Source organism: Cryptomeria japonica, chromosome 4 (genome assembly GCF_030272615.1).
Source record: "Cryptomeria japonica chromosome 4, Sugi_1.0, whole genome shotgun sequence".
Taxonomy (NCBI): domain Eukaryota; kingdom Viridiplantae; phylum Streptophyta; class Pinopsida; order Cupressales; family Cupressaceae; genus Cryptomeria; species Cryptomeria japonica.
In genome coordinates, this window is record NC_081408.1 from 533,371,177 (window position 1) to 533,384,195 (window position 13,019).

General features: G+C 38.1%; 1 pseudogene; it reads left to right on the forward strand.

Annotated features, from left to right (window-relative positions):
• Nucleotides 1-11,358: 11,358 nt before the first annotated feature.
• Nucleotides 11,359-13,019, forward strand: LOC131044122 (berberine bridge enzyme-like D-1; annotated as a pseudogene).

Here is a 13,019-nt window from a genome sequence, read left to right on the forward strand (position 1 = left end):
CAGTCAAAACGGTGGGTTTGAAAATGAATATCAAAACGGTGTTTCAGCCACGTTTTTAAATAAATTTGGGGATGCCAATTGTTTTTAGAACAGGGGATTAGCTAAGTCACATAACGCACATGGTATCCAAGCAGAACCAAATCACAAGAACGCATAGTAGGGACAAGATGAACGTGAAACAAATCACAGTCCAAATATTTAACCCATGCTATCACAGATTTCTACACTGAATCCCCAAACCCTCGATCAAATCCAAGGAGATTTTCCACAGGGTACCCACACGCATAAGGAAATTGGTGAACGGGTGAATATCAATAGCGGGCAAAATAACGCTGAATGTCAACAGTGGTCTCATGGAACAAATGTCTCACCAAAAGACATTGGCCACAATTTGGGTAGGGTTGAATGCCAGAAAGAAAGATTGGAGGAACAAACAATATCCTCACGTGATCACATGCGGCAAGGGAAACCATTTGTTGAAAACAGAGCTATGAATAGCTCGCAACCTTCTGATAATCATCACTTATGTGATGATTCACATTATACTCAGCATCTTGCATCAAATTGTGGTATTCAATCATAGGCTCCATTTGGCAGTGGAAACATACAGGCACAGGAAGGTATTGAAACCAATACAGTTGGAAATTGTGGCACTATGGATCCAAGTCATATTCTAGAATTGAGAAGATCTTCCAGGCAATGGAAAATTCCACAAAAAATTTCTGATTATCAGTTGTTGTATGCTAAAGAGGCAGAGCTAGAATTATTAATTTCCAAGCAAATCGAACCATCTAGTTTTAAAAAGGCATGTTTGAGCAGCGATCATGACAAATGGATGATTGCTATGAAGGAAGAAATGAATTCCCTTAATACAAAGAAAACATGGGAATTGGTTACACTATCTCCAAATTGAAAACCACTCAAGAATAAATGGGTGTATTGGTAGAAGGATGAGGGCAACAGTGGTAAAAGATACAAGGCTTGGTTAGTGGTAAAAGGGTATGCTCAGCGACAAGGGATTGACTTCAATGAGATTTTCTCATCGGTTGTCAAAATGACAACAATCCAGACGGTTTTGGGACTAGTAGCCATTTGGGATGTTGAGTTGGAACAACTTGATGTGAAAATCGTGTTTCTACATGGTGATATAGATGAGGAGCTATACATGGAACAACCTCAAGGATTCGTCAAGAAGGGACAAGCGCATCTTTATTGCAGGCTGAAATGAAGTTTGTATGGGCTCAAACAAGCCCTGAGACAATGGTATTTGAAATTTCATCATTTCATGCTTGAGCACAATTTCACTAGATGTGAATCTGATCCATGCATCTATTACAAGAAACTTCCGAATGGTGAATTTGTTATTCTTCTTCTCTATGTTGATGATATGTTGGTAGCAGGAACAAAGTCCTAAATTGTTGGTGAGCTAAAAACTAAATTGGCAAGCACATTTTCTATGAAGGATCTAGGGGCAGCCAAGAAGATTCTTGGTATGACTATCACCCGTGATAGGAAGAAGAGGGAGATCACTTTGTCACAAAAGGAATACATTGACAAAGTCATTGAGAGATTTGGCATGGTTGATGCACATAGTGTTTCTACTCCACTTGCTCCACATTTTCATTTATCTTCTGATTTGTGTCCAAAAATACAAGAAGAAAAGGATTCATGGAAGGAATTCCTTACAAATCAGCAATTGGTAGCATTATGTATGCTATGGTTTCGACACGCCCCGACATTGCTCATGCTGTGGGAGTTGTGAGTAGATTTTTGAGCAATCCCGGGAAGACTCATTGGGAGGCCGTCAAATGGATATTAAGATATCTCAAAGGTACTTTTGATTTTGCTTTATGTTTTGGTTCTAGTAATGTTCAGCTACAAGGCTTTACGGATTCGGATCTTGCTAGAGATTTGGATAAACGAAGGTCTACTACCAGTTACACATTCATGTTTCCTGGGGCTGCTATTAGTTGGGCCTCAAGGCTTCAACTTTCCATTGCTCTTTCTTCCGCTGAAGCCGAGTATTTTGCTCTTTCCGAAGGTGCTCGGGAGATGATTTGGTTACAGCGACTTCTTGGTGACATAAAGTATCAACAAAATGATTATATTCTATTTTGTGATAGTTGCAACGCCATCTTTATGGCTCACAATCACACATCTCAGTGATGTTCAAAACACATAGACACACATGCTCATTTTGTGCATCACATGGTTGAAGAGGGCAAATTGAAAGTTGTGAAAATTGACACAAAGGTCAATCTAGTAGATATTTTCATCAAGGTTGTAGGCAAAGAGAAGTTTGAATATGCAAGAACTTCTCTTGGCCTTGTTAAGCTAAAGTAAAATCAGCAGGGCGAGCAGGGTAATGGGTGATTAGTGGCAGCTTTTGTTGACCATCAGGTTTGTTGTCCATTTGTATATTCCCTCCAATTGTGAGTCTTGAAGTCATGTATATTGAAAAGGCTTTATATACAGCTGCTGCTATCATTTGTAAATGTTGGATTTTGCCAAGATCAAGAAGTCATTGAAATTCACAAGATAGAGACATAATATGGGACAAGAATAAACTGTATTCTCATCAATAGAAAATGATCAATAATTGTTACATACAATGTAGATGAGCCTGCTTATATAGGCAAGGCTAGGGATATGTATGAGCACACAAACATGACATGTGGCTCAATAAGAAACAAGGGTAGGTAGGAAATAGGTGTGGGTAGGTAGGAGAAATAATATAATATTCCACATGAGGTGGATCACCCATCGAAGGTGGAATTATCACTCCACAATAAGTGGATATGATAGTGTAATAACAAGATCAACACCATAAGAGGTGGAATTTCTCCTACACACACTATCCCAATGTGGCACAAACACCCAAGTGTCTCATATCCAAACTACTATGAAATGCATTATCCTAAGTAAACTTAAGTAAGTGTAATAATATCCATGATGAATAATTATTTACACCAACACCCCCCCTTAAGTGCAACTTAGGGGAATGCACTTAAGTCTACAATGCAACTAAGCAATGCAAGATGGGTCCCGGCTACGAGGCCATGTTAGGTACCCATGCACAAATGCAAATGCATGCAAACCAATGCAATGAAATCTCTCACAAAGTGGGGAAAGAGAGAAAAACCCAATGGGAAAAAACCTTCCCCCAAAAGAGAGATGAAAGCTATACAAGAGAACTCTCAAAGAAGTATGTGAGGAACAAAACCCCATGTGAGGAAAAGGTCCCCCCCATACGAGAGAAGAAGAGAAGTCAAACTGTGATCATCCCTCAATGAAGAATTTGCACCAATGATAGAAGCTCGATGTATGAAGAAACTGCTCCACGAACATCGAACAACATTCCTCCCCTTAGGAAGAAACAAAACCAAAGGTGTATCCATGAAGTCTCCCCAATCATGAAGGGAAGATGTATGAAGAAAACTCATGATGAAAGGAATCTCTGAAAACTGCTCAAGTGTCCCCATGTCGATGCTGAAAGATACCCCTTCCAAAGATGGTAAACTGTGCCATACTGCTGAAAAAGGAACTCCAACATCTAGTGGAGATGGATGTAGAACAATATCCAAAGACTCATGTGTCTCCTCAAAGAATAAAGAGACCTCCTCCAACTGCTGTACATAAGTATCCACAATCATGTCAACCTCGAAAGAATGATCATGTAGAGAATGAACAAGAGGGTCAGAGTGTGCCCTCGCAACAATCGAAGAAGGATCATCTTCATCAAAGAGAAGATGTATGTCATCAATGATGTCTCCCAAATCTGCAATGTAGGATTCCACAAACAAACCTGCAATATCTGTCATGTAATCATCCCATGAATCTGAAGCTGGAAGACAATGTATATCCTGCTGCACTGAATCACATGAAGGCAAAACTGTCGCACTATCCACATAATCAAGTGCAATAGGTGATGTAATATCAATATGAGAAGATGAAGTACAAGACTCAAGAACTGGGTTACATGTGAGAATCCCCAAGTTCAAGTGTCCAAAGTTCTCCTCAAAATATGAATCATCACAATAAGTGTGATCATCATGTGTAGAATCATCAAATGTGAAATCATCATCATCAACAAAATCTGAAAAGGAGTATAACCGAGATGCATGATCAACCACCCCAGTTGCAATGATAGCTCTAGTCTCCATGTCTCTAATAAAAACTGAGTCAGGTGTGAACTCCACAACTCTCTTAGTTGCGCCATGTGTGATTTGATAGATAGAAAGGAGATTGTTTGTCAAGTGGGGTACACACAACACATCATTGAAGGAGTTATCCCCAATGTCAATAGATCCTTTCCCAATCACATCCATGTATGTATGATTGCCCATCAAAATCTGTGGCATGGTACAAGGCTCAAATGTAGAGAACATAGATTGTGAAGATGCCATATGATGAGAAGCCCCTGAATCTAGAAGCCATCTCTCTGAAGTATGATTTGTTGTAGCACATAGAGCTTGTCCTTTTCTTGTTCCAAAAGAGTGAGTTTTTCCACTTGTAGAAGCCATGAAAGCTTGCCCTTTTCCTTTTGAATGTGAGGAAGTGGAAGTTGATGAATCATCCTTCTTGTAGACTTTAGGCAAATCAATGTTATGCTTTTTGATGATATGTGTGAGCTCATCAATCTTCTTAGTATGGCAACGATGTTCCTCATGACCAATCTTTTTACAATAAGCACAAGTAGGTCTCTCTCTCTTTGGTGAATTATCTTTCTTGGAAGAAGATGAATCTCCTTGTTGTGGAGAAGATGTTGCTTTGTCTTTAGGCTTTGATTGCCATTTCTTCTTGTTTGAGTTGTCCTTTCCTTGATTTCCTTTGTTTCCTTGAGTTGCCACTAATGCTTGAGACTTAGAAGAAGCCTTAAGAATGCTCATGCTTATCAACTTAGTTTGTTCCATCATCAACATTTCATTGAAAGCATCAAATGTAGGCATTTTGTAGCTTGAACCCATTGTCATCCTATGAGTTTGGAAACTAGAAACAAATGCTGCATATTCTTGTGGAAGCTTCCCTATCAAGTTGAATATCAATTGAGTATCCTTCTTATCAATGCCACAATCTTTGAGTTGTGCCCTCAACTCATTTGCCTTAGTGACATAATCTTGTATAGTATCAAAGTTCTTGGGATCTAACATGGTGAGATCACTATCAATTTGATATCCCCTAATCTCATCAACTTGACCATACAAGTCTTGAAACTTTTGCCAAGCATCCTTGATTAGAGTACATTTCTCAATATGAAAAATGAGATCCTTTGATACATACTTTCTTAAGGTACCAATTGCCATGATATTTTTAGTGAGCCAATCTAAGTGACCAACTGGATCAGCCTTAGGATCAGTTGGAGCAACAATAGTTCCATCAATGTAATGAGTGAGTCCTTTTTCCATAAGTTTACTCCATGCATCAATTTTCCAAGTAGCATAATTATGTGGAGTTAAGAGAGGAAACTTAGAAGAACCCATAGCAGAAAAAAGGAAGGAACACAAGAGCACAAAAGCACAAGAGACACCCCCCAAATTCAATCAATCAAAGTACCCCCCCTAAAGTGATGATTTTGGCACTTTATACTTAGTGCGATTACAATGAGCCACTTGCAAAACAAGGCAAAGTGGGCTTATGATGCAAATTTTACAACTTCTCAAATGAGATACAAGAGACTTCAATCAATAGTGCAATGAATCTAACTGAGATTCAAGCAAATATACAAGTACCAAAAGAGCCAAAAAAGGCCAAGATCTGAAAGTACAATTTCTACTTAGAATGAAATCAATCTGATAGCATCATGTGAAAGTAGATGAAAAAATACGCACTTTCAAAAAAAACGGCACCTAAAAAGGAGGTCGGATGACCCCAAACGAAGCCTCTGAAGTTGCAAAAACTGGGATTACTCAGGGACAGTCACCAAAAACTGAATTTTCTGAAAAATACATGCATCAAAATCAAAAAATTCTTTCACCACTGCGGAGAGCACGAAATTCTAGCCCATTTCAAAAAAAATTGCACCCAAAAAGGAGCAAAAATGAGCAAGTTATGGCCATTTGAAGTTGAACTGCAAAATCAAAAATGCAAATGAGAGGGGGTCAAAAAATTTCCAAACCCTGCTGATGTGGCGCTGACGTCAGCAAAACACTGGGTTAAATTTGACGGCCGTATGACCGTCACCAAAACTTCGCTGCCTGGCTGACTGGGCGTCCGTACCGTACGGACAGACTGCGTGGCAAACTGGCTGTACGTTCCGTACTGTACGAAATGCTAATGTGTCAAGGTGACGTGGCTGCTGATGTGGCAGTCCGTACTGATGACTGGACGTACGGAATATCGACGTGGCACCTGTGGTCTGCGTGGCGGTGCTGACGTGGCACCTGCAGGTGGGCCACGGAGGAGCGCCGGGAGCGGAGCTGGCGGAGCTCCGTCTGCAGAGCCGGTGCAGCTCGGGCGGAGTGCGGGCGCCGAGGACGCAGCGGAGAGGAGGAAGCCGGGAGGTGTCGGGACCAGGAGCCGCCGGAGCTGGGAGGAGAGTGGGCCGCGCGGGCTCGGACGCCGAGGGGGAAACACTGCGCGGGCGGAGCTGCGGGCGCCAGGTACGATCTCTGCAACACCTGCGACCTGCAACCGGAGGTACGGATGGTACGGGGGGGGGTCTGCGGACCCCCCAAAAATAGCTTTTCTTTTTTTTTTGATTTTTTTTTTTCGAATTTTTTTTCAATTTTTTGATTTTTCAATTTTTCGAAAACGAATTTCAGGAAGAATGAAATTTTTTTTTTTTTTTTGAAAAAATTATATAAAATTCGAAAAATCCGTACGATAAGCAAAATTGGGGAAAAAATTTTTCCTCACCAAAATAGGCCAACTTTATAACCAAAATTCATGGAAATGGCCTTCCGGACGCAATGGAGAGGTCGGATCTGGTCTAGGACGCCTCCAAATGACGATGCTCCTCAGATCTGCCTCTTGACGTCACAATAATGCCTCTTCAAGACGAATCAATGAGACTCCAATAGCTCTGATACCATGTTGGATTTTGCCAAGATCAAGAAGTCATTGAAATGCACAAGATAGAGACATAATATGGGACAAGAATAAACTGTATTCTCATCAATAGAAAATGATCAATAATTGTTACATACAATGTAGATGAGCCTGCTTATATAGGCAAGGCTAGGGATATGTATGAGCACACAAACATGACATGTGGCTCAATAAGAAACAAGGGTAGGTAGGAAATAGGTGTGGGTAGGTAGGAGAAATAATATAATATTCCACATGAGGTGGATCACCCATCGAAGGTGGAATTATCACTCCACAATAAGTGGATATGATAGTGTAATAACAAGATCAACACCATAAGAGGTGGAATTTCTCCTACACACACTATCCCAATGTGGCACAAACACCCAAGTGTCTCATATCCAAACTACTATGAAATGCATTATCCTAAGTAAACTTAAGTAAGTGTAATAATATCCATGATGAATAATTATTTACACCAACAGTAAATAATTTCTTTTCACATAATACAATTACTCTACTTAGTGTGAACGTAGGCAATTGCCAAACCACGATAAACTTCTGTGTTCTTGTTTATTGTTTCTTTCTTTCATTTTATTTCATTCTACAACTTCTCCTTATGAAAGGCACGTCAAATATGAAATTCCGTTCATCTTATGGGAGATTACGCTCATCGTTTAGACTCTTGTTAATGCATTCGCCCACCTTGTGGAGATAATTGTTCAAGTTGTATAATGACAGAAGTTTTATCCATGGCACATATGTGCATAATCTTTTACTCTAATGTCACATTGTTCCCCAAAATGATGGTAGGTTTGTTAATATCAATTTAATTTAAAATACTTTTTTAGTTTGAAATGTTAAACAATTTTGAAAATATAAGCTATGAACAGAGAAAATATATAGTGTAAACGGTTTTTTTTCTAATCTTTGGCTTTGTAACGAAGCCAAGCAAGTTAAAACAGTTACCAGTCTTGCCTTGCACCGCAAGCGTTATTTTTGATATCTCTGACAAAATAATGAAGCCCGCTTGCGGTTTTGCCTTATAATGAATTGATAATAATGCATGAACTTCGAATAATGGAAATGAGTGAAAGAAATGTGTCTACTGTCTTTAGAAGGCTATAAATGGTGTAGAATCTGGACAAGTGATCATTCAATGGCAGCTGTTATTGTGAATTCTTTTTATAGGTATCTATCTTTGGGAAGGTACTCTATGATTGACTTACAGATTTTCTACTATTTGTAGCTTATTGCTCAACAAACTCTCTTGAATTATATATATAGAAATCATAATAACATTGATACTCTGCAAAATGTCTATAAATCAGCTTAAATTATTTTGCCTGGGAACGAACTTATTCTCCTACATTATACTACAGGAATTTACTTACCCAAATAAATAGCTGATTTAATTAATAACACATTCTATCATCTGTGAAAACTTTAAAAATATTAAAACCAAGCTAAGAAACCAAAATTAGTCTTTTAAGAATAAGATTTATTACATAGAAATATACCAGAAATTGCAATTCAAATATTGTTCACATTAAAATTTTCTTCTCCTTATGAGAGAGACGTCAAATACGAAATGAGCAAATTAATTTATCTTATGAGAGATTGGTGCTAATCATTTAGACTCTATTTTGAATGCATTTGTCCACCTTACATAGAGAGAATTGGTCTTCAAGTTGATTTCTTTGCATATAGAAAGAAGGCTTATCCATGCCATATCTTTATATGACTTTTTATTATAATGTCACATCATATATAAGGGTAATATGGTTAATATGGTTGTCACATTTATTCTCGAAATATTCTCCAAAATGATGACAAATTTGTTAGTAATAGTCTCTAACAAAAAGATTTGGTTGATTCTTACGAGTAATGATAATAATTTTTTATATATTTCTTGGTGGTTTCCATTATTGTTTGTTACTCAAGTTGAACTGATGAAAAAATGTAACCCTATCTTAATATGAATATTGTGATACAAGTTATGCAAAAGATTACATCATTTGTTCTATGTTGTTGTTTCAATACTTCATTAATGTATTAATGTGCTAATATGAGAACAATATCTTATGATGTAATAATGAGATTTTAGTACTATAAGAATATATCTTGTGATTTTATCATGCATAGTGTGAGTAGAGATTTGTAAATTTTGTTAATAAGTCATGTACTTCAATTTCATTCTTTTGGATGCTTATGATGTCATTATATTATACAAGATAGTGCCATTAAAGAATTATTGTGTTTGTCATAGAGAAACATTAATTGAAGATAGTTACTATTTTCCTTATGATTGCTAACTCATTTAGTTGGGGTTGAAAATAAAAGTTGCCCTTGCCCTTGTCATTATTGTTATTGATTCTCTTGTTGATTCTCTTGTTAAATATATATCGAAGGCTCCTAGAGGGTAGAATTCTTTTGATTGGACTTCTCTATCCATCGATCAGGTTACTTAGTTTTTACATTTTATCCATCGTGATAAGGGTCGATTATTGTAATTATTTCTTGATTCTTGCTAGGGTTATGGGTTTTTTTGATTGTTGATTTTGTGGGACACCTCTTTGTATATTTTTTTGACCTTTTTTTAATATTTGTGGCTCTCTACAAATCCTTTTGTAATCTCTATAGACATATTTTAAAATATATTTTGATCTTTTTTCCCCAAAAAAATTGTTTTAATTCAAAATTGATACTGATTGGTCTTGTTCTAATAAAATATAATTATCAAGGGAGAGTGCTAATTTGAATACCAAAGTACATTGATGTATGTGCTAGAAAAAATATTTTTAATGAATTTAAAAAATATAATTATAAATTACTAATGTTGAATGGTAAAGATTTGTACATCCAAACATTTAAGATTAGGCCATTGATCATTTCGATACCAATTTTCCTATAAAAATTCTTTGGTAAAAAAATTCATCAAGCTAATAACACTAAAAATAATTTAAATTAAGTGAAAAGTAAACACTTAGAAAACTTGACTAATCATGAACATAGGCGAATGAATAAAAAAATTACCAATTATAAATATTTTTCAAAAAAGAGTGATCAATAATCAACAAATTAGCTATCACCTTTGTAGATCATTTAGGTAGTTAGCTTTTTTATACATGGAAGGTTATTAGAGGCTCTCTATTGAGAAAACAAGAAAGATAAAAACAAGAAAGATAGAAAGACCTTGAAAGGTCTCCAATCCCTTGACTGAGACATGGAACTTCTACCTAGTAACAAATTCAATTTTATTGATCACTCTACATTTCATTTCCATTATTATCTCTATCTTAATAGAAATTTATTATGTTACTTCTTAGTTATTTTTGTATTTATTTCCAAAGAATGGATTAAAGTAATTATATACTAACAAATGATCCAAGGATTATGTATTTTCATATTGATATAATACATATTTTACAATTTATTTGAATGTCTTGGTCAAGGTTTGGATATCCAATGTTTGTATTATACATAAGAGATAATAAGAAAATATTAAACATTTAGATGTGTTAAGTAAGTTATTCAATGTATCTTGTTACGAATACAGCACAATTAATAGATAACTATATGATTTCTTTCAATTTTTAAGAAGAATGTATTTTAAGGAGGAGAAGAGACAAGAGTGGGTTATTCTGATTCCTTAGAAATAATGTTCATTTTCCTCAAAAGCAACAACATCAGGAAAAATAGTGAGATGGTCATGAACAACATCCTTCCACCAAGTTGAGAAAGACTTCTTATGAGCCCTACAAGACCACTAAGAAGCCCTAATCACCTTGTTGTTTATAAGGACTAAGACACATATAAAATATGTTAAATTGTTAAACTCTTGACACGTATAGTTATTATCCATGCACCATCAAGTATGACACAAATGCCTACATAGCATTATCCAATCTATATCTTAGATTAAAAACACAATTTGTATGCTACATAATCCTTGGATATCACATCCTAATTCTTTCATTAGATAATCCATAAAAATCTTATCTACAACCTAATAATCCTCCCCTCCTTACCATAAGAATTAGTTTAACAAAATTGTTTTGCAGCGAACTAATATTGATTTGTTTTACCGGTGATAGAGAACTAGCAAAATAACAGCTGCCATCGAATGGCCATTCTGCCAGATCCACATACTTATCGTCAAAGAGAGTGGGCGCACCTCTTCGAGAGAATTGCATTTTTAAAAGTCCACGCCTAATTATTATTCTAGATAAGGCAAAACAGGAGGCGGCTCCTCTATTTAGTCAAAGATGAGAAATAAACGTTCAAATCACTTGCTCCGCAGGCGAGCTATAAATATAGAACGGAGGAATAGAAGTTCTCCATAACCATGGCCTTGTTGAGGATTATCTCGTTGTGCAACGCATTGCTTCTACTGAGCATCTGCGCATCTGCACAAGATGGGCAGGGGCTCATATCGTGCCTTCAACAAAAGGGCATCACAAACGTGACGACTTCTAATTCTTCCTCTGCATACGATTCTCTCTTGAGGTTTTCTCTGCAAAACCTGAGGTATACAGAACCAAGCGTGCGCAAACCATACGTGTTGATTCTGCCATACAAGAGAGAACAAGTCGTAGACTCGGTGCGGTGCTGCATCCAACACGGCTGACAGATCGTTGTGCGTAGCGGAGGGCACAGCTACAAAGGTCTCTCCTCCACTTCCGACTCTCCCAATTTCGCTATCATCGACCTCATCAATTTCGACCACGTTACGGTCGACGTGAAGTCGAAAACAGCGTGGGCAGAGGCGGGAGCAACGGTTGGACAGCTGTACTCCACCATTGCAGGCGTCACAACAGACTACGGCTTCCCTGCGGGTGTGTGTCCTACGATGGGCACGGGCGGCCATTTCAGTGGCGGCGGAATGAGTTTGCTCTCCAGGAAATACGGGCTCGCCGCCGACAACATCATCGATGCGGTGCTTGTGGACGCAAATGGTAAGTTGTTGGACAGAAAGAGCATGGGAGAAGATCTCTTTTGGGCCCTCCGAGGTGGAAGTGGAGGCAGCTGGGGCGTCGTCGTTGCGTGGAAAGTCCGGCTGGTGAGTGTGCCTCGCAAAGTAACGGTTTTCAATGTGCACAGAACAGGGCGAAGTAAGGTGACCGACCTGGTCTATCGGTGGCAATCCATTGCACCTTATTTGGAACGGGATTTTTTTATTCGCGCCGTCATATCAGGCACCCAATTGCAAAGTGGCGAGAAGGACGTGACGCTCACCTTCAATGGAATGTATCTCGGCCCCCTCGATCAGCTCCTCAAAGTGGCTAACGAAAGTTTCCCCGAAATGGGAATCGGTGCTGGAGATTGCGAGGAGACGGACTGGATAGGCTCAATATCTTACACCGCAAATACCAATACAAGCCAGCTGGCTAACAGGACCAATTCCGGCAAAAACTACTTCAAAGCAAAATCTGATTTTGTAACGAGCCCCATATCGCCATCGGGGTTGGAGGGCGCATGGAAGTTCCTGGAAGAGGAGCTTAACGGTTATGTTATTTTTGCTCCGCTGGGTGGAAGAATGTACGAGATACCATCGTGGGAGATTCCATTTCCCCACAGGAAAGGGTATTTGTACAACATACAATATCAGGTTACGTGGAGTGATAGCAGCAAGGATTCGGGGTTCATCGATTGGATCCGAAGATTTTACACATACATGACTCCTCATGTATCCAAAAATCCAAGGGGTGCCTATGTGAACTATTTAGATCTAGACTTGGGCACAGCTGTTAATGGAACAACTAGCGTGGCAGAGGCAAGAGCTTGGGGTGAAAAGTATTTCGGAGGCAATTTCGACAGATTGGTGAAGGTAAAGACCAAATTTGATCCTAACAATGTTTTCAGGAATTCTCAGAGCATTCCTGTGAAAAAGTGAGATATGTATATTCAGTCCCCCTGATTTATTATTTCCCTGTTTATTATAGTGTTGTTACTATGTTTCCAATTAAGCTCTGACAAATAATCGTTTTTAA